The 24,017-nt window shown below is 40.9% G+C and overlaps 1 protein-coding gene across 3 annotated transcripts in view; it reads right to left on the bottom strand.

Moving 5' to 3' along the window:
• sfmbt2.L (Scm like with four mbt domains 2 L homeolog) overlaps window positions 1-23,213 on the bottom strand; it is a 125,782-nt gene extending 102,569 nt beyond the window's left edge. The window contains exon 1 of one of the 3 annotated variants that reach the window (XM_018252749.2): window positions 23,003-23,213. The gene's annotated coding sequence lies outside the window, so the exon portion shown is untranslated. Of the gene's footprint in view, window positions 1-19,096; window positions 20,851-23,002 lie in introns of those variants that run through there. The other 2 variants (XM_018252750.2, XM_018252748.2) reach the window with 2 other exon arrangements.
• Between the last annotated feature and the right edge of the window lie 804 nt (window positions 23,214-24,017).

Genomic DNA, 24,017 nt, shown 5'->3' with positions numbered 1-24,017 from the left:
TGCTGCACTTGTAAACATTTAGACCAATGTAAATAAAATTGCCCTAGGGACTGCTAGTACATTTCTATGATTAAAAGAAAACTGCAGTGATCCAACAGCAAATAGCTTCTTTCTGATTCAACTGATACTGAAACAAGCACTTGACAACAAGATCCAATTACATCACCTATTACAGCACAAATTGCATGTGATAGCCTATGGGTGTGTCTATACGTTTTTAATGTACCAGATTTTATTCTATTATATTCTGCTACCAGCTACTTTACGGATTAATTAGGTGGTTCAAGTAAATCTATTGGCACTTGATGCTTAATCCCTATGATTTCTAATAATCTTGTAAACATATATTCATGTGTTTGCTTACTTTTCCATTAAAGAAGGTAATGCAGTCAGTTAATCCATGCAAGCCTGCTATCCACCTATTCAAACTGCTACTTTGTTTATACACAGCCTAAGTATTACAGGACAATTCTTTAATAGCCTTAATAGACTTCCCATGCTTTTAAAACACAAAGTATTATGCCAGTTTATTTTATTTTTTGTTTGCAGTCACTACTGATAATTTTTTGTCAATCTGTAGATTTGCTAAACTTTATTCTACATAGACATAATACTGTCAACGACCTATATGAAAACTGTTTGGCAACATATAGGCAGGCATGTGTTTCTATTTGTTTATAAATTAATGCAAGATTCACCCCTACTCGGAAATTTGCCCTGCACAATATAATCGTGTGTTTAATTCACAGAGGGCATAACACATAACTATTAAAAAGAAGCAGAATGACTTGGTGAAATGTATATCTCTATAAATTCTTAATTGAAAAATTTGAAATGTATGTTGTACAACTATATTTTCTTAATCATGTCTGAATATACTTAGCAAAATCATTATTTAAACCTTGACATTCCCCCCCACCCACCCACCGCTATTATGAAGCTGATTTGGTAAATAGGAACTAGAATGTTGCAAAATAACACTCTTCCTGCAAATGACATCATTGGTCTAAAAGGATCCACATGTTGCAAAACAGAAATACACAAAGTCACAACTAGGGTGATAAATATTCCAAATTAGTTACCAAGGCAAAAGATGAATATGATTGTGCTTTTTACTTCAGTGATGCATATGAACTGCTGTATTTACATCAGGAAATTATTTAATTAGAAAAAGAATAAGGCAAGTGTTGACACGTCAGCTGATGAAAAATACAGCTGAAAGAGCTGTGCGAGAAGTCATCCCTAAGTGTGGTAAGGTTAATAGTATAGTAATAATTAAACAGTACCTTAAACTTGATCCAAACTAAGATACAATTAATCCTTACTGGAGGCAAAACCAGCCTATTGGGTTTATTTACTGTTTACATGATTTTCTAGTAGAAGTTATGAAGATCCAAATTATGGAAAGTCCTGTTGTCAAGAAAACCCAAGGACCCAAGCATTCAGGATAACAGTTCCCTTAACTGTATACAACAACTTGTTTACACGCAGGCTTTACTTTCACTGTATTTTTGTATATCAGAATGGTAACATGGTTGTTAAATTGATTCTTCTCATTCAATCTCATATATGGACTCTTGTGGTTTTCTTGCGTATGCGTCAGCTAAATATTTTGGAGTTTTGCCATCACTAATCTAGAACCTGCATTTTTAACATATATTCATATTTAAAAATGTACCTTACAATACAATATAAATGTGCTATCTGTAATGCCCGAAGGCGCAGTTGAAGTAAGGACCAAAGAGGAAGCAACAAATCAGGTTCGCAGTACAGAAAAGGGTTTATCAAAGAATGGTCGTCAAACAGGCAGAATGGTCAAGACAGGCAGCACAGATTCAAAGTCGATAACAGGCAAAGGTTCAAAACACGGAAGATCAAGACAGAATATATCGCACCCAGGAACTATATGAAACAGACCTATAATTGGGCAAGGTCAGGAAGGAAATGAGGGTCTTTATAGTCCAGTCTATTGGCGCCAAAATTGACGCGCTTGCGTCAGACGCAGACGCCAGCGTCCCCACGCTGACGCCTTGACGCCGGCGCCCGATTCTGACGCCGGCGTCCGTTCCGTCGCCGGCGACCAATCACAGGGCGAGAAGGAGATGATGCAGGAGGATTGCGACCAGCCGGAACCATGTGCAGGGAAGAGGAATCGCCATTTTGGACGCCATCTTGGAGCAGGTCAGAAGATTCCATTACAGTACCCCCTTCCTTAGGGGGGGCCTCAGGACCACCGGGACCAGGACGAGAAGGAAACTGCCTATGAAACCTGCGAACAAGGATGGGGGCATGGACATCAGATTTTTTCACCCAAGAGCATTCCTCGGGACCGAAACCCTTCCATTCGACAAGATACTGGAGAGCGCCCCTGGAAAAACGAGAGTCCAGAATCCTGCTGACTTCAAATTCTAGATGGTCATCGATAACAACAGGAGCTGTGGAAGAAGAAGAGGAGGAAGACACTGCAGGTTTAAGGAGAGACACATGAAAAGCATTGGGGATCCGCATCTCGGGAGGAAGAAGAAGACGAACTGCCACAGGGTTGATGACCTCGATGATGGGAAAGGGACCGATGAATTTGGGGCCAAGCTTGGGAGTGGGAATCTTGAGGCGAATATTCCGTGTAGACAACCAGACCTTGTCACCAGGAGCATAGGGTGGAGCGGCAATTCTTTTCCTGTCGGCAAACTTCTTCTGGGAGGACGAACTTTTTTCCAAATTAGCAGTGGTGGCCTGCCAGATGGCCAGCATATGAGCGGCTTGATCATTAGCAGCAGGAACGTTTGTGAGTAAGAGATCCTGAGGGAATGCCAATGGGTTTCGGCCATACACACAGAAGAAAGGAGATTTCTGGGAAGAAGAATGAAAAGAATTGTTATGAGCAAACTCCGCCCAGGGAAGAAGGTCCGACCAGTCGTCTTGACACAAGGATACATGGCAACGAAGAAATTGCTCCAAGGCCTGGTTAACACGTTCAGCGGAACCATTGGACTGAGGATGATAAGAAGAAGAAAATTGAAGAGAAATATTTAAAGCTTTACACAGTGACCTCCAAAACTTAGACACAAATTGGGGGCCACGATCGGACACAATTTCTGCAGGAAAGCCATGGAGGCGAAAAATATGTTTAATAAATAGTTCAGAAAGTTCTGGAGCGGAAGGCAGTTTGCGGAGAGGAGTGAAATGAGCCATCTTACTGAATCTGTCGATAACAACCCAAATGACAGTGTGGCCGGAGGAAATGGGCAAATCTACAATAAAGTCCATGGCGAGATGAGTCCAGGGTCGAGATGGGATGGGTAGTGGAAGAAGAAAACCCTTGGGAGGAGAATGTCCGGATTTAGACACAGCACACGTGGAACATGAGGAGACAAAATCTTTAACGTCCTTTCTTAAGGTTGGCCACCATACTAGACGAGACAAAAGCTCGGTCGTCTTCTGAATTCCAGGATGTCCAGCCTGTTTGGAACAATGAGACTGAGACAAAATAGTAAGACGAAATTCAGGAGGGACAAAAGCAACACCAAGAGGAGTTTCCGCAGGAGCAGAATCTTGAGCGGACAACAATTGGGAGGCACAGGAAGGGAACAAGGCAGCAATAATCTTGATAGAGGGTACAATAGGTTCAGGTTCCTTGGACACAGAATCTTCGGGAATAAAGCTTCTGGATAAGGCATCGGCCTTCCTGTTTCTGGAGCCAGGACGAAAAGTAATGACAAAATTAAAACGGGAAAAGAAAAGTGCCCATCTGGCTTGTCGGGGATTCAGACGTTTGAGGGTTTGGATGAACTCAAGATTTTTATGGTCGGTAAAAATCGTCACAGGAACCGAAGAACCCTCCAGTAAGTGTCTCCATTCCTCCAAGGCTAATTTGATGGCGAGTAGTTCCCGATTCCCCACATCATAGTTCTGTTCAGGGGCAGAAAATTTTTTAGAAAAGAACGCACAAGGATGACGTTTACCGTCAGAGATGGATCTCTGTGATAAGACTGCACCAGCTCCGACATCAGAGGCGTCAACTTCCATGAAGAAGGGTTGTAGGGGATCCGGGTGCCGAAGAATTGGAGCGGAAGAAAAGGCCTCTTTGAGGGACTTGAAGGATTCCAGGGCTTGGGGAGACCAGTGTTGAGGTTTGCCCCCCTTACGAATCAGGGCCAGAATTGGAGAGAGTCTGGAAGAAAAATTTTTTATAAACTGTCTGTAATAATTGGCAAAGCCAACAAACCTCTGAATGGCTTTGACACTGGTAGGAAGAGGCCAGTCCAGGATTGCAGACACTTTGGCAGGATCCATCTTGAAACCTAGAGGAGAAATAATATAGCCAAGGAAAGAAATGGAAGAGACTTCAAAGGTGCATTTCTCCAATTTAGCAAAGAGACTGTTCTTCCTTAGTCTGGAGAGGACCTCACGTACATGGGCACGATGTTCCGAAAGGTCTTTAGAAAAAACAAGAATGTCATCTAGATAAACGACCACACATAGACCCAACAAATCCCGAAAAATATCATTAACGAACTCCTGGAAGACCGCAGGAGCATTACAGAGACCAAAGGGCATGACCAAATACTCGTAATGTCCATCACGGGTATTAAAGGCGGTCTTCCACTCGTCCCCTTCACGGATCCGGATAAGATTGTATGCCCCCCGAAGATCCAGCTTTGTAAAGATATTGGCACCCCTAAGCTGATCGAACAGTTCAGAAATAAGAGGAAGAGGGTACCTGTTTTTAACTGTGATCTTGTTGAGTCCTCTGTAGTCGATGCAGGGCCGCAAACTACCATCCTTTTTCTCAACAAAGAAGAAACCTGCTCCAGCAGGGGAGGTGGAAGGACGGATGAATCCTCTCTGGAGATTCTCCTGGATGTATAACTTCATAGCAGAAGTTTCCGAAGGGGAGAGTGGGTAGGTGCGGCCCCTGGGGGGCATAGAGCCGGATAGAAGTTCCACAGGGCAATCGTAAGGCCGATGGGGAGGAAGAGTCTCAGCGGAACACTTGTTAAATACATCGGAAAATGCTTGGTACACAGAGGGAATAGAGGAATTAGAGGACACAGAAGAAACTTTGACAACCGGAACAGTGGGTAGGCAGTTTTGTAAACAAAAAGGACTCCATCTGGAAACTTGCAATGAGGACCAGTCAATGACTGGATTATGTACACGTAACCATGGCAGACCCAGGACAACCGGAGTGGAAGGGCAATCAATGAGGAGGAAGGATAGTCTCTCCAAATGCATGGTGCCCACCTTGAAGGAAAGTTCCTGAGTAGAATGCGAGATGAAGGCAGACGACAGGGGACGATCATCAATCGCCAGGACACGAAGAGGAACAGCCAAGGGTTGAAGAGGGATGGAATGGAGTCCTGCAAATGTTCGGTCCATGAAGTTTCCTGCAGCACCGGAATCTAGAAAGGCTTGTGAAGAAAACTTTAGAGAGCCAAGCTGGATCTGTACCGGAAGAAGGAAACGTAGAGCAGAGGAATGGGGAGAATGACAAATCCCACCCAGGTAAGTCTCCCCATGCTTACCTAGGCTTTGGCGTTTCCCGGCTTCACTGGACACTCCTGGGCAAAGTGGGTTTTACCCCCACAGTAAAGGCATAGACCGGCCGCCCTTCTCCGGAGTTTCTCCTGTTCGGACAGACGGGCCCGCCCAATCTGCATGGGTTCTTCAGCCGGCAAGGAGGAAGAAGCAGAATCCATAGGAGCAGGAGGAAGCACTGGGGGAGCAGGATTGAAAAGCAGGGGTCTCTGGAAGCGGGGGGCCAAAGAAGGTTGGAACCGGGGGTACCTTTTTGTACGCTCTCGGTCGAGTTCGAGCTGGAACTCCCTCTGCCGGGTATCCACCTTCACCGCCAAGGCCACCAGATCCTCCCACCGAGAAGGAATTTCCCGGGAAACGAGGTCATTCTTAATGCGTATAGCCAAGCCGTTGTAAAAGGCCGCGTGGTAACCATCGTTATTCCAGGAGGTCTCTGCCACCAGAGTACGAAATTCAATGGCATACTCGGGGACTGAGCGAGTGCCTTGTTGAAGCTGGAACAGTCGAGCCGAGGCTGCAGTAGTACGACCTGGAGCATCAAACACCGTCCGGAGTTCTTGGAGAAAAGCCCCGGCGTTGTCGATCAGCGGGTCTCTCTTCTCCCAAAGGGGTGATGCCCATTCCAGAGCCTTCCCCTGCAGACGGGAGATGACATAACCAACCTTGGCTTGCTCGGAGACGAACTGGCCTGGCTGCAGAGTGAATTGAATTTCACATTGGTTAATAAAACCTCGACAAGCTTTTGGGTCTCCGCTGAAAAGAGGTGGAGCAGGAACACGAGGTTCAGACACCTGAAGAGGAGCAGGAATGGCAGGAACAGGCACAGCCGCAGGAGACATGGCAGTCAATTTCTCCAGGATAACATCAATAGCCTGGCCAATTTGAGACTGCTGGGCTTCATAGGATTTCATGCGAGAAGCCAACCCCCGAATGGCCCCTCCGACATCGAGGGGTACTTGGGCCTCCTCCGAGGGGTCCATGGCCCAATTATACTGTAATGCCCGAAGGCGCAGTTGAAGTAAGGACCAAAGAGGAAGCAACAAATCAGGTTCGCAGTACAGAAAAGGGTTTATCAAAGAATGGTCGTCAAACAGGCAGAATGGTCAAGACAGGCAGCACAGATTCAAAGTCGATAACAGGCAAAGGTTCAAAACACGGAAGATCAAGACAGAATATATCGCACCCAGGAACTATATGAAACAGACCTATAATTGGGCAAGGTCAGGAAGGAAATGAGGGTCTTTATAGTCCAGTCTATTGGCGCCAAAATTGACGCGCTTGCGTCAGACGCAGACGCCAGCGTCCCCACGCTGACGCCTTGACGCCGGCGCCCGATTCTGACGCCGGCGTCCGTTCCGTCGCCGGCGACCAATCACAGGGCGAGAAGGAGATGATGCAGGAGGATTGCGACCAGCCGGAACCATGTGCAGGGAAGAGGAATCGCCATTTTGGACGCCATCTTGGAGCAGGTCAGAAGATTCCATTACACATTAATTGAAAAGCTACAGAAGCAATATGCAAATTGTGAAGTTTCTGAATCTTGTGATTTTCTTGTGATTTTCTTGTGATAAACTGCACATCTAGAAAGATAGACTACCATGCAAATGTCATAAAATTGCAACACTCATCACTAGTCTCAATTAGTTGTCAGAATAAAACACAAAACAGTGTCAAACCTATAATGACAAGCACATGGTATACAAGGACAGTCATAGTTTAAAGAGTCTTTTTGCAAATGATACAGCTAGTGAAATAAGAAATCCAGTGAAAAGAGAGTAAGGCAAAATTCCCAAAGTAGAATAGGAAAAGCAAACAGTAGTGTACCTTCTCTAGTAAGAGAGGTATGGTGTAATGAGTGATTTTTTGGTATGTATACTTAAAAAGAAGTGTCACCACAAAGGAAAGAATTAGTCAACTGACATTGTGGGTTTGAGAGAGAATTTCTTGTTTTGCCTGTGAGGTTGAAATAGCAGTTAGGATTTTTGGAGGGATTAAACCTGATGCAAGCACCCTATGGTTTTTTTTTATAATATCTGATGCATTATAGAATTACATTTTTAATATCATGTACACCGGTATTTAAAATATTCTACAGCATTGTTCATTTGAAAGGAATATGCTTTAAACATACGAATACTGACTGATACAGTAAAGAGCAAAATTCCAAAATAATAATTAGGGTCTTTTGAAACGTTCAGACAGTATCAATAAAATGATACCCTATGACAAGCCCAACTACAGGCTAGAAAGGCTGCTCATTATATTCTGGGTTTCTGTACCAGCCCAAGGCCACCACAACACTTTAGCAGTGAAAAGCTGTGCCTCTGAAGGTACCCCAGTAGCTCCTCATCTTCTTTTCTATTTATTCATAGTACATGCACGGCTGCTGTCAGTTACTTGAGCTTATGGAGCAGCTTTCAATATATTGTACATATAATATTCAAAAATTAAGATACAAAGCCAATAAGTAATTCAAATTCACATTACAAGGTAGGTCATAATCAGTGCAGCATAAGCCTCTAGGACACAGAAATCTCATTTTCTGCCTAATCTCAGCTACTTAACAGCTGTTCAGAGACCACCGAGCATATGCAGTGTCACTACTGCACAAAGAACGGACCAAGAGTATTATTATTATTTTTATAAATTGGCATATTCATAGGACTTGAATTTCACATACAGTATTCTTTTATGGGATTCAACATTGGGAGCATGGTACATACAACTCTTCCGGACTACAGTTCCAGATAGGACTGCTTATTATTTTTGTTCCAAATCACTATACATACATTTAGGTGTGATGAATATCCTATCAAATAATTTAAGAAAAGAGTGGATTGTGCGTAATCTAGCCACATTAGTGGATGCCCAAGATGATCTGCCCACTCAGTCCACTTTCCAAATGAGTGTTTTGCAGTAGGATTGTGGAAGAGACTCGCTACTGCCACTTTAGTGTTAGCTTGTTGCGTCAGAGTATTCAAACAGACTAGCGTAGTTTTTATTGTTTGCTGATGATCATCAACAGGGAGTGACAGTCAGTCAATACACAAGAAAACTGCCTAATGTCACAACCACAATTCTCCATATTTGGTCAAGTTAGTAAGGTTACCAGACTTTTAAATATTGCAGCCCAAATACAAAGGGAAAATAAAGGTAAAACATCCAAAAACAGAAAGGAGAAGAAACAGAAATGAGGATGTGTGGGTTGTAAAGACGTAAGGAAGAGCTGGTTTAGTATTTCACATCTGTCTCATCATCTCAGGAAATTCTGTCATCTTGTAATCATTCTTATAATGTGTTGTTGTTCTCCATTTGTCACAATAACTTACACCCTGTAAAATGATTTCATGGTGCATAAATAACAAAGTATCACTTGTCAGATGTGAGAAAAGAAGGAGCAGGTTAGGTTTCTGTAGAACAGGAGGAGATTGCACTGAATAATAAAGACACTAGAGACATGGAATATGAGAAGCCAAAGGCCACATAGCATGAAGTTATTGTAATCCTGGCAGGAAACAATGAGAGAATGTAGTAAAAAAAAACAGCAGTGCATGGAAAGGATGATTTTCATATTGTTGCTTATACTTTTGTAAACTATGGCAGTTAATTGAAAACGAGTTTGTTCAAAGTGGTTTATATCTCACCACCACTACATGAGCTAATTTTGAAAGACAATGTTTAACACAATCCTTGCAAGACAAATTAAACACAAGGAGATCTATCCCACACAGATATATCTGCTTCCTGTTTCTATCTTTAATGGGTGTAGTAAATAATAGTTCAATGTTTATGTTAAACTATATCTTCCTCAACTATGCCACAGTGAATCACTCTTTCCTATTCAGTAAACTCTCCGAAGCCTGCCTAAACAAATACCAGAAAGGACCTTTTTTTATACTCACTTAACTAAATCAATTCCACATTTCTGACATCTGTAAGGCTGAAACATTTGCACTCCAAAATCAATCTCTGAACAGATCTGTACAGATTACAGTTGGCCAAAAAAGTTTCCATGTACAACTACTAGCATTCTTGGACAAATAGGCCCTATCTATTTTGATAGAACAGCTGGAGCATTACAGGCTGCACAGTCCTGATGTGTTTAGTAATCTATATTTGGTCTTGTCTACATCTAAATGATGCAGTAACAAACAGAAAAAAATACCTGTGTCTCACATACATTATTTGCCAATGTCTACATACAATAAACGGACATGCACCAAATGCAAAATTATTACAGCTGATTTCTGATTCTTCCGCATAGTAGTGACCTTCCCCATACCCAGGGCTTTTGGATCGATGGAAGTTTGAGTTCATGGGAGTTATTTAAAACTCCCATAAACTCGAATGTATTAAAAAAAAAAAAAACTAAATTTTCAAAGTCGGGTGAATAATATTGACCCCCAACAAACTCAAATCAAATTATATTTGATTTCTTTAAAACTTGAATTCGATTCAAATTTTTAAAAATTCAATTTGAGTTTTTTCTCTTGAATGTCAGGAAGGCTGCAAACAACTACAAATTGATCACAGGACGTCTTCCATAGGCTAAAACAGCAATTTGGCAGGTATAAGGTGGCGAATAATTGAATTTGAGTTCTAGTTCCCCTAGTCAAATTTGACAGTTTTGGCCATATAAAAAACTCAAAAATTAGAATTAGAAAATTTGCATTTTCACTTCAAACCTTGACAAATCTGCCCCTTAGTGTACTTCTCTTATATTTTATTTAGAGTAAATCAGTTTGAGTTCTACCAAATCTATTTTCCTTTTATAATAAATGTTTATTAAAGCTGATCAAGTCAATGTTAATATAATATATAGGATGATATAATTGCTTGATAAAATATATGCTATTGGCCCAGGTACAGAAATGGTTACAGAAATAAAAATGTACAGAGAATGGAGGCAATAAACAGTGAAGTTAGACAACTTAATCTTAAAGGACCAGAAACACAGAAAAACAATAAAAGGGGTTGTTTGTTCTTAAATATAAATGCACTGTTATCCTCCACTGGTATAAACACATCTGTGTGTTTCAGAAGCTCTGCTCCAGGTTATATAAATAAGCTGCTGTGCAGTCACGGTGAAGCTATTCAAGTTAAAACCGGACTATAAGGCACACATTTACCTAGCATATAATAGATATGCTGTATAGAATACAGTAGTTTTAGTTCTTACAGAGAAAGTAACTGGGGTCAAATGCTATTCATGGTATTACAGTAAAGGCCTTCAAATAGGACATTTGCAGGCAAGCACATTTTTTGTAGGTGCTGGATGAACAGATACAAACTAAGAAATGTTTACCTGATAAAATTAAAGGGGTTGTTCTAAAGACTTTCTTCAGTTCAGCTGTTTTCAGCTTGTTCACCATAAATAAAGGCCTTATTTCCATCTTTTTTTGTACCTTTTTTCAAAGTTTAAAGGGGTTATTCACCTTTCCAGCTCAGTTGGTTTCAGATAGTTAACCAGAAATAACAACATTTTCCAATTACTTTCTATTTTCTATGTATGACTGTTTTTCTAATATTGAAGTGCAAATATTTATTTTTTACCTTCTTTTGTTTTTCTAAAGCAGCTCGGGGGTGTGTCTCCTCTCGCATCGTGAAGTCCTACCCTCAGTCTTTCAGCTCAGCAATCCAGGTGCAGATTCTGAATGGTTGCAATTTACTACATTAGATGATACATTCCTCAGCAGCATCTGTGGAATATTACTAACTATTGTATCAATTATAGCAACTGCATTTAATGAAACTCAATTATTCTTCTCAGCAGGGCCAAAGATAAGAAATGTATCAACTAAATTAGTACAGTTTAGAATCAGCTACCCCAAGCTGCTTTAGAAAGACATAAGGTGAAAAATTCTATTGTACACATCAATATTAGAAAAACGGTCACAAAAGAGAATAAAAAGTAATTGAAAAAAAGTCTTTATTTCTGAAACAAACTGAACTGAAGGTGAACAATCCCTTTAATGGTCCTTAAAAACCTAGACATCATTTAGCTGTTAGAAAGTATTGTAAATATATAGGGCTAGAAATCTCCAGTAATAGTATTCTTTTGGGGACAACTGTATTGATAAAAATCATTATGAATCCTTTTCCTTGTTTACTAGTACAGAGAACTTAGTCCTGTCCTACAAGTGCAATGGCACACAGGAAATTACTAACATGTTGATTGATTTCCATCTTAGCAAGCAGGCAGCAAAATGCTCACAAATGCCCCTCCATTGACCTACATAGAAATCACCTGGACTCTGCTGCAGCAGTGGGTATTTATGAGCAAATATTGCATGGAGGGCAAATGTGAGCATTTTCTAGACAGCCAAGCTAGAAATCATAGCACAACAAATAGCTAGTGATTGAATTTTGGTAAAAGGATTAGGAGACTCACAAGAAGGCTTCATAACTGGGAGACATAACAAGAAGAAGAATCATTCCATAAATCATAAGGTTATTAAAAGTGACCTATAAAAGAGTAATGAGCCTGCAGTATAATTTTTTATGCTTGTCCTTAATGACACAAATTCCTATTTTTTTAATAGAAGAGAATGCAGGTTGATTAAAGCACTTCCAAGCCATGAATGGTCAGGTTATTACATACAACAATGGTTTAGATTCATTTAAACATTCGTTGTTTTTTTAATTAAAACAATGGTAACCCATGTTATGGAGAGAGATTTAAGTCTTTGGTAAATAAAGCAATCATTCATATAAATGAAAACATGTTTAAGGGGTTTTTCACCTTCAAACGCTTTTTCAGTTCAGTTGGTTTCAGATTGTTCACCAGAAATAAAGAATTTTTCCAAGTACTTTCTATTTTCTATTTTTGACCATTTTTCTAATATTGAAGTATAAAGTTACAATTTTCACATTCTAAAGCAGCTCTGGGAGGGGGGAGGTCGCAGACTCTTTAACTGTTCCACATTGATACATTTGTTATCTTTGTCCCTGCTGAGTAGAATTAATTTCATTAAAGGCAGCTGTTAGAATTGATACAATAGTTACTCATATTCTACAGATACTGTTGACAAATGTATCAACTAATTGTATCAACTCAATCTAGTAATTGCAACAGTTTAGTTGCTCCTGGATTACTGAGCTGCCAGACTGAGACACCAGAGACAGGAACATTAAACTTTAAACTTAGATAAATGGTAAAAAAAATTAAAATGGAAAGTAATTGAAAAAGTCTTTATTTCTTGGAACAATCTGAAAACAATTGAACTGAAAAAAGTGTTTGGAAGGTGAACAACCCCTGTGTATACATTTAATTGCAACTAAAGGAGATATGTCTTCCTCTTTTATCAAAAGAAAGTAAATACTCATTACTCTTAACACAAAAATTTTCATTTTTACCCAAACTGCAAATTCTTTGCTTAACAAAAAGGTGTGTTTTCTATTCTTAGCCCTATTCTGTGCATATATTCTGGAAACTGCAAAAATGAACTGTGTTTACAGAACAATGGACTTTTTAAAAAGTACTTTTTTTCCTTTCAGTAAATATGCACAAGGAGGAAACGTTGCCTTTGATCAATGTACTTGTGTTTTCCTGTAAGACTGGTAACAAGAACAAGTATGTAAGTGCTAGTTCATAAAAAATTGTTGTACAGCCTAGGGAAAACAAACATGACAGACAAAAAACAGATCCATGGATACAGTGTGAAACTAATGACTGCACAGCGAGTAGTTGAAAGGGTGTTATGGTCACTTTTAGATATGGGATTCTCAGCCTGGTGCTCTAAAGTTGTTGCTGAAATATAAGTCCCCTATCCCTAACAGCCTAGGCCTATTCAGCAATGAACTTTAACTTTCAGTAACAAGTTAGAACCAATCTAACATCATGATGTAGATGATCCGTTAAATTATTTTTAAGAAGGTATTCTTTTTTGTAGGAGCCATTTTTGCTCTGTTCCTTTAAAGTAAATATATATATATATATATATTACAAGACTCGAGCACTGCCTTTTTTGACTATACACAACAATTGTACAATATCCTTCCATTTAATCCATGACTTCCAGTATTTAGCCTAGTATATGCAGTAAAAGACAATATCAGTTTACTGATTGCAATGAACAGCCCAAAGCCCACGTTACTATTGCATCATAAGGATAGTTGAGATTTTATACAGACTGTAGATTTCTGACTTCAAGGAAGTGCAGATGTTTTAGAACTTTGACCTGAGTGAGAAAGCTAAATAGTGAGCTTGTATCCAGAGAGTGATAAAAGGGAAAGGTCACATTGGAGAATTTGTGTAATGCAGAATAACACCATGGTAAATCAACCAATTAAATGTAGGAAGTGAGTGTGAGAAGGAAAATGTGGCAAGACAGAAGAATGCAGAAACAAGAAATGAGAATATTAAAGGAGCAAAGCCATGACTGGAAAAAAATAGACAGAAAAGGACAATAATGGTAAAACATACAAAGCAAAGATATAAAGTGTGGGGCCCATCAACTTCCAGCAATCTCAGAAGACAGGCTGAATATGACATACCTATGTGAGCTAAGCCCCCCTCGCCAAGTTATTTTTTAATGGTGGAAGAAAACACCACACACTTCTGGGCCCTTTGCTCCAGCAAACTGCCTGGTAGTGTAACATTTTAAAAGTGTCATCTAATGAAGACAGCACAGGCAGCTCATCGCTCAATCAAAATGATTTGGCCAACAACCCCACTGGTAGGCATATGTATAAAGCTGCGCATTTAATTCCCTGCAAAAAGTGCAACATTTAGCATAGAATAAAGTTGTAGCATATAAAATATCACAGACTTTGACCACTGGTATTAATTTATGTGTAAAGACTCTGGGTGCACTATTGATAAATCGGAGTATAAAACAGAAATATACAGGAATGAGCACCGTTTTATACTTCAATGAAATTGGAGGAATCCATTATACTATATGTAACCAAAACTGCGCAAGACTTATTTGCATAAAAGTTGGCGTACTTTGTAAAACTGTGTGACAACTTATATCCAGGGGTATAACTACAGAGGAAGCAGACCCTGCATTTGCAGGGGCCCCATGAGGCTCCATTTAATTTGAAATTTCAACATATATTGGTAAGACAGGTCAACCTCTTGATATGTTGGAGGCATTTAAATTAATTTACTGTGGGGCCCTGTATCATTTAGTTCAGGCCCGGACTGGCAATCTATGAGTTCTGGAAAATGCCAGAGGGGCCGCTATAATGTGCCATAGAAAGTATTTAGTGGGCTGATTGGGCCTCTGTGTACCTGAAATGCCAGGGCCTATTCATTCTCAGTCCAGACCTGGATTTAGTTACACCATTGCTTACATCCTATCTAATTTTCATAAGTTTTAAATTAGTTTTCTAAACTTGTGTGGCCTTTTTACATACAATTGTACTTTTGGATAGAGTGTTTTACACAGCCATGCACAGCTTTAGAACTATGCCTCATGTAAGGTGGGATCCTTTTCTGATGCAAATGGATTTCCAGAAAGGGACACAACACTTCTCCAAAGATCCATTGGTGAAGAAATATGTAACCAAATATGCTAATAATTCATGCTAATAATTTACAGATATAACAGTTTCTGATTACTGGCTGATTTTAATGAATTCTAGTTATACTGATTAATTTAGTCATTCATTGTGGATATTTGTTTTATACAAATAAACTTTTTGCCTGCAAAAACCTCTGATGTTCATATTAGTCTTAATTCAGATTCTGTCCCTTGTCCTTTCTGAGTCTATTCACCAAAAATGGCAGAAGCAAATACCAAGAAGCTAATTTCTAAACATAATATAGCTCTGTCATCAAGAGAAGTGCCACACATTTCGGCCGAGTTGAGTTTCAATAGGTTGATTATTAAATTCATATGACATTAAGAGGTGAATTTAGCAAAATGTGAGATTAGAGCATACCAAAGAAAAACTCACCAACTTTCTAGTAATCCTATTGGATTTTTAAGAATCATATTCATCAATAGATAAAAATTAAATTTCACAGTTTGATAAATACCCATCTAAAAATCCCATTGGAATTTTTCTTTGGGTAGCTCTAAAAAAAAAAAAAAACTCACATTTTGATAAATCTGACTCTTAGTTATAAGCTGGAGTTTACAGTCATTCACTTATCTTATCATTTATCCTCACCCTGTTGGCTTAGATAAACATACTTTTATTAAAATGATTTATAGAGCTCAGCTGAAAGGTCTGTCTGAATTGTGTTACTTTGTGATACATGACTTTAAAGGAGATGAATAGCCAAATAAAAAAAATGCCTAATGAAAGAAAAACAATGAAGCCATTTGATAGCAGACCTGTGAAAAAGCATTGTGGACATTACAATAAAACCCAATTGTGAGAATGACTATTGTGAAAACCACCTTTCACTTGGTTTCAATTAATTGAGATAGCTTATATAAAAAGGTGGATAGTTGGTACAAGTCACTTTAACAACCACAGTGGTAAAGAGGAATAATCTTGAGTAAAGTCATTTGAATATTGATACAAGGGTTTCTTTCATTATATCTTGCATACAAAAAAAGCTGTCATATTATTTTAATACTAAATATATAAACAGTGCAAGATAAGAATCAGCTGGCACACATCCCAATCTGCTCTCCAGCTGTCTTCCACTTAATTTAAAAGAGTTATATCTAGAATTGTGTGAACTCCTTTGACCTATGAAATTGTAGTTGCTTGCTTCATAGCTGCTGAAAGATGAAGTCTACACAGAATATTGTTCTGCAGTATTTTCTAGGAGATGCACAACTGACCTTTAATTCTGATGACTTGATTTTCAGAGTTCAATAAAAGCTACTTTTTAGATGTTTGTACTTAAATACATATAAGCTTAAAGTGTTAGGGTCTGCTGTGTCATTTTCTTCTATTCCCTCTCTATTGTGAAAACTGCCATTGCTTTTCTTAACCGACTCCTAGTTCTAGCTGAACTATAATACCTGTCATAGTTAGACATAAACATACGTGTATTTTAAAAATGAATCTCTTCCCAACAAGACATATGCACATATAACTGCTTGTTTCTGGCACAAGGGAAAGGGACAGAGCTAATGCACTTGGCATGAGCCTACATTCATAGGTGGGTGAGGGCATATTTCACATCACACTCAGGGTGAGCGGATCTGGAGTTCAGCCACAGCAGGAGAGCTGCAGACTACTGATATACTTAGCAATGTTACAGTGGTTTATGTAAGTTATTCACATTATTATTTATTCATGAACAAGCAATGAATCCTAAAGCTCTGCTTTAGATCCGGCTCCGAGACCTGATTTTCACACAGAGTTTGCCATTTGAAGGTAATGGTACATAAAGGAGCAGGGATGGGCAACTGGTAGATGACAGCCCAGAGCACATTCTGACTTGTGTGCAATTCAGGTCCATATAAATTATATAGATATTCTACCGGCCTGTATCAGTCCGGTACAAGTCGAAAGCTGCAACTTAGATCAGGGTCCTGGGAATTAACAGAATGTGATGGAGTTTGGTCTTGCTAGCTAGATCACTGATCAAAACTGTTAGAACTATGTAATGTTAGACTTCTTTGCCAAAAAACATATAAAACAGTTACTAGTTACTTCAGCCTTTTTATTGAAACAGCAGGGTCACACAACCATGAGACAAAAAAAAGCATATAAAGCTTAATGTCAATGCCTTTGCTCGTTTCTCCATTTAGCAGAGAAATACATGTCATTTCCAGAAAATATGAACTGTAACCCACACTTCAGCCATTCAGGACAAGAGTGTCCTTTTATTTGGCATATTGTTGTTGCGTGTTACCAAGTTTATTTGTCTTTCTTATTCCAGCAGTACAAGTTGTGTTTATCACGGTCTCCTAGTAGTAAAGTAAGAGATTAACGTTATTATTGTAAAGTTAGCCTATACACATATCACCTTTAAACCACTTTTGAGAGTGTTATACATTTCCTCTACAACAATGATATTACAGGAAATGTTCTTGGAAATAAGGCAATGAACCTTCATAAAGTTATTTAATATATCCAACTTGCTAAGGTTTCTTGAAGCAATCACTCTGCTAATTAATCCTGTTAAGGGCCCCAAAATTCTGCAGTGATGTCAACAGTAAGATTTAAAATAGCATCTTAGATCACTGCAGTCTAAATATTCTACCTGCTTGCATATCAGCTATAAAGAATTATAATCACTGCACTGTGAGAGAGAGAAGCAACAAGGGGACTTATTCATGTGATACATCATTTTCTCCAAACCAGCTGTAGCTTACTAGTGTAGAGTGCAGCACTACGTATGTGCAATACAAAACACAAAAAACCGTGGTGGTTACAATCTATCTATCTATCTATCTATCTATCTATCTAGAATCTGTGTGTTCTGTGCATACAATAATGTACAGACATACATGCTAATATATTTGAAGAAAAAAAACGGTCAAGTTAGCACTGTATTTAATAAAGGTATAGTTTCTATTGAAATATAGCAAAAAACGGAGCATTCGGGGAGATATGGTAAAATCTTCAAATTTTAATCATCAAAGTTAAAAGAAATTAACTTTGATGATTAAAATTTGAAGATTTTACCATATCTCCCCGAATGCTCCGTTTTTTGCTATATTTCCATGGATTGATCCGGATGGGGACGGATGCTACGTGCAGCATGGAGGTGAGAATGTGACTGAGTTGTGATGCTCCCCGCACCTGGCTCGTGTTCATTATAGTTTCTATTGAAGCAGCAGTACATAAGAGTGAAACTTGCAAGTGTAGTCATACTAGTCAAACATGCATTACCAGGCAGGATTGAATTGCCAGTCAGTTGCTGAGCAGAAATCACTGCTTAAACTATATGGCACATTGCCCTCACCATTGAGGGCTCCATTGTATTATGGTATGTCTTTGTATTCTTGCCCCAGCAAATCAGGCTGCTTTGGATGACACTATTGTGCATTTCTACCAGACAGCCAGAGCACTGCTGCTATTTCTTATACACACTCTTCTCATAATCACATTACTGAAATCCACAATTGCACTACTGTATCTGCAGCAACTAATACAGAGGACAAAGCCACAGAAATAGAGAGGTACAAAGATTATTATTCCCAATTATATATATATATATATATATATATATATATATATATATCATTTGTATTCCTAACATGGCATTTGGGAATTAAAGGTTTAACAGTGATATATATCAGAATATATAATGCAAAGGAACCATGGTGTTATAGTTAATAACTGCAATTACATGAGGAATTCCCCATAGGATAAGATATGTTTAATCGTAATTATGCAAGGGATACAACGTGTTTGCAATGCTACAAGGCCACTTACTGTTGAACATTAACAACCTAACTTGCAACACAGTGAATAAAGAGAGATCGACAACCTCTGTGCCCCCACATGGCAGCTGCAAATGGGATAACATGGCACAGCTGAACAGCAACAAAATAAAATCAGGGAAGGTCGGCACTTAGCAGGACATGTAACTTAAATAAATAAATAAATATATATATGCAGGCATTTAGGGGCCCCTGTGATTAAAGGAAAGCAAGAAGGCTTGAGTAAGCAGAAGCAGCAGTAAGGGCTGTACCTGATCATGCGGTGTAAGTAGCCGGTGGCACAACTTTCCTACATTGGCAGCACGTTTCTACTTCCATCCCCAAAGAATTCTCAGCTCCAGGGAAGGTACAATGAAACATCTCTTGTGTGATCAATCAGAAGACGCATTCCTCTTGTGGAAAGTGCCCATCTCCAACAACCGTTAATGGTTTGGCATTGGCAGTGCCCAAGCGGCCAACACGGAGCCCTGTTATCTTATATAATCCATCAATCAGTGTGCGCAGAATGGTAGCGGGTATCCCTGTGCTATAGATGCAGAGAAGCAGAAGACAGTGCGTCACCGGGACAATCAAAGCAAACAGGAAGCTTTCTTGCCATCCACAAAGATGTCCCGCGGTACAGCAAGTGAGGAGTATCAGCCGCAGCCAAATGCACACGTATCCCTCCCGGGCCCTCCACTATATCCCACGCTCGTCACTACACACGTCAGCAGAGGAGGTCACGCTGCTCCCATTCCTAATCACAAACACACACAACACTCCCACCCCCAAGCCCAGGCTCCATCATCATCAGAAATTGGCTTTTCCCATAAGGGGACCACATACAAGAGTAGCAATCGGGGTTCCCTGTACTAAACTGAAACATACAAGTATATTTATTGTGGGGTTCCCTGGCAATTATGCCCCCGCCTCTCAAGTGGTTTTAACTGTACCCCACCCTGGCCACCCTAATCAACATAATTATCCCAATAGTGCACAACTGCGCACCCCTCCAGGCCCTCATGTCATGGACACTGTCCTATTGCTGAAGCTCCCAAGCGCAGCCTTTTGTAGGATTCCTGTTCCCGGGTCAAGCACATACACCTGTCAGTGTGCTTCATTATTGTGCCACACGCACTGCTTTCCCAGACAGCTCCAATAAATCCAATATGGGGAGAGCTCATGGTACAGTCCATTTCTCGGAAAAGACTCCGCCTTTCAGCAACCGAAGGGTTAGTGCGCGCTCAGACTAACTACACAACACTTTATTGTAAATCATGCAACGCGCCTTGAGTTCTAGAGTTCCTAATCAGACAAGTCACGTGTTAACCAGCACTCACCTGTCAGCCAAACACAAGTTACCTCACACAACATGAGGCTAAACCAGACACGTAGCAGGACAGTAAAATAACATATACAAAACATTTAACATAAATAAAAGGCACGCTGAACGAATCCAGCCGAGTCTAGTTGACAGCTCTGGGCGAGGAAAAGCAGACAGGTGCAATTGCCTGTCAGTCCCTATAGCAACAGTTTATGAACATGAAGAACACACGTCACCCAACTGCAAAATAACCAGTGCTCCTTCCTGGTACACCCTGCCAGCTTGGGCTGTTGTGAGAGACAGCAAAGGGGCTATGGGTATTGCGTGCAGGTACATACACCTGTACACCCCATTCTGCACAGTCAGTTTTCGCTCTGCACATGCGCAGCCGTCACAGAGTTAAACAGCCGGCCAGCTTACACTTGTCTCCAGTTATCCTTGTACACAGTAGTGAGTAACCAGGGGAAATGTTTGTGTCACAGACATCGCTGAGCCAACTGCCTAACACTGACCTTTTGTCAAACCGCAGTGACATATGAGTTTGCAGCCTGCGTCTCGTTACTTATTTTATCAAGTCGATAAAGCAAAAATGTCACCAGAATACACCGCAGAAAACGTACATTTATTGCCAACATATGTCTGGATACAGTGTTCCATTAAACTACGGACAGCTGTAATCTCCCACTAAATGCCATCAATGTTTTATAAAAATCGACATTTTTTAAATGCATTTTGTGGATAAGGCGCATAATATCACACGGGCAAGTATCAGGCGTGTCAGGAATCTTGTAGCGATGTCACAATGGTGTAACAGTTTTGGATGTTATGTTACAAAAGACAACAGGCAGAAATGGGGCGAGTCCCTCCTGCTCTCTGTAGTTCCACTCCGTGCAGTACAGACAGTGTGTCGTTTGTCTTCTGCTAAATAGTCTTGTGTTGGAACACAGTGCTGCTGCTTGTCTACAAGTAAAGGCTGTGTAGCGCGTGTATTTCACAAACCACACAGTGTGTGTGAGTCTTGTACTATGTGACATCTACTGGTCCGTTTTATGCGTTCTATAGTCTGTCTAGACTGCACATATATTATATATTATATATATACAGTGTTTGTCATAAGCGCGTAGTCGCAAACTATGTTATAGAAAGTTACTGCTTGTTATACATTGTGCAAAGTTTGTCATACGAATGTCTGTTTGACACCATGTAATACAGTATCATCGTGTCATAAGTTGCATCGGGTGCGACTGTTACGCATAACGCGCTATTACTCTTTGTCACAGCCTGCCATACTCCATACACCGTACCTGCGACTGCCTCATATTACTACTACTGTATGACCTTCACCCTAGGGATGGCTTGTATATGGAAAACTACTTCCCCCAGAAACAAGCTACACGTTGGGTTTCATCTTATTACAATAAAAAAAATTCCAGTAATTCCAAGTTTGACTTACAACGCGTTATGAACACACTTATTCAAACACATACTCCAACACACACTGGCACAACAGCCATAGCCACAAACACACGCACGGAAACCATATCCAGACAAACACATACTCACAGAACAGCCATACCCGCACACACGCACACAACAAATATAGCCACAAACTCCCACAAGCAATAACTATTTAGAAAAATACACACTGAGACAACAGCCATAGCAACAAACTCACACTTGTACAACAGCCATAGCCACAAGCACACACTGACAGAACAGCCATAGCTACAAACACAATTAGACAGCTCCCTAGCTACAGACAAAGCTGCAGAACCTGACAGTGCACTGTGTGAGAAACAAGTATTGGGGCAGAGCCCGGGCAAAGCCAGACATGTGCCACACACAGGAGAGGCTGGGTATCGGATGTTAAGGAAATAAATCTCTACTGAAGGTGATTTCAGTGTAATAAAAACACAATAGCAGGCGCTACAGGTATAACCAGTCGGTGCTTACAGTAAGTTCCATTCCAGCAGTACAGTGTTTATAGCAGCTCGTTCCCGGCTGCACCGACTTAGTGCCAGTGGAAGTTGACACTTAGGGGCATGACTAGTACCGTAATTAGCCACTATGAATCCCTATACAACGATCCTGCTCATCCGTCTGAAGCAATTCCGCTCCCGCCGCCCGGTAATTCTCTGGCCCGGCACAGCCTATATTCTTCCCGAGGAAAAAAACTATTCGGCGACACACGGCTCTTAGTCTGCATTTAATTCGCTAGAAAACCGTAATATGCAACAAAGGAAAGTGAAAGCGGAAACCTACCGAGCAGGGCTGAATTTTTTCCCATCACACAAGCTCCGCTGTTAGTTTAGCGAGATCTTCCCGGCCATGTTGGATGTGCCAGAGCTCCGGGGAGCAGGGGAGGGTAGTCGTGCCACACGGGGAGGGGTGCGTGTGTTTGAGACTACAGTTACTGTGTATCAGTGTGAGCCGGCGGCTTTATTATTGCTCTACTACAGCGCTTGCACACGGTGTTTAAGATCAGAGTACAAGTCGCACACAGACTGCTCTGCTGGGAAAGGTCGGGCACAAGCTGCCAGTTCTAATACTCGTACAGTTTTGCTTCTCTGTCACACACCGTGTGATCCTAGCGCCAGGCAGTAACACCGGCAGGTGAGCCCCAGCACACAATAAGGGAACAGGCGCTAGTGCCAGTCCTACGTGCCAGTTGTGGGCCGGATGCCACGATGTAGCGAGGGGTAGACTTTTAGTGAACTTACTGTGCGTGCTGGTGCCACCGCAGCTCCGGGGCAACCTGCTGACTATATGTCTGCGCTGCGTGCAAGGAGAGCGCCCCGGGGAACTCTGATGGATTATGCGAAGGGGAGGGAGGCCCATAGCCCGAGACTCTTACCTGGGTGACGTGCGCTCTCAGTCTGTCAGTGGCAGCCCCCCCTGATGAGTGCGAGAAGCGTCGTGTCCCTGTGCAGTACGGGCTTATTCCAACATGGCATCCTCCCACTGCGCATGCACCACGGGCTCTCGCAGCCTCGTAGGCAACTCCTTCCTTGACCTTTACAGCAGTTGCAAAATGACTTGGCCAATTAAACATTGCTTGGGACGGGCCCCTGCCCCACCTTTCGACTCCCTCCCGTAGATTTCGTTTCGCTTTTACTTCCTCGCTCTCCTCTAAGTGACGAGCGCACTGAGTATGAATGTGGTGAGCCACACAATGCCAGTCTTTTGTGGGGGGCTCCATGTAAGTCAGCAGGTCTTTGTTGGCACAGTCATCTACTGGGCTCACTCTACAGTACTATCCTGTCACTACATTCCTATGAGACTCAATGTGCTGCCAACAACCCACCCCTCTAGTTTACATTTAACATTTGTTACCATCAAACTATTCCAACTGGAATTCTGACTTGCCCTGGCGCTAACGCTTTCTCCTGGTGCCCACTTAGCGTTATTCCGCCAATTCCCAAAGTAGCCCCGAAGTATAGATTTTATTGGGCAAGCAGTAAGTAGGAACTGGAACCAAACTCACCAACACATCTCCTTCTCCATCATAGAAACATAGATAACTGATCAACGATATATTCGCGACAGATTGAGACATACATGCAAAAGACTGAAACATGACAAAGAAGTCGCTGGAATAAATTGGACATTGCACCTGATGGAAGGATCCCAATAGCAGGAGCCAATGCCACTCTCTGCCAGCCCAGGACTAGTGCCCATGGGAACTTATGGGAAGGGAAGATGTATGGTTGGTTAGAAACTCTCAGAGAGGGATTAGGCATGGGAATGGACAGAAACAGCGAGTGGCCGTTTATATTGAGTGTATGAATAAGAAATTAGAGGGTGTTTGAATTTAAAGGATATGAGTGGGAATTTGGAGAGTAGTAAACGTATATGAGATGCAGAGGGAG

Source organism: Xenopus laevis, chromosome 3L (genome assembly GCF_017654675.1).
Source record: "Xenopus laevis strain J_2021 chromosome 3L, Xenopus_laevis_v10.1, whole genome shotgun sequence".
Classification (NCBI taxonomy): Eukaryota; Metazoa; Chordata; class Amphibia; order Anura; family Pipidae; genus Xenopus; species Xenopus laevis.
This window is presented reverse-complemented; position numbering and strand designations above follow the sequence as displayed.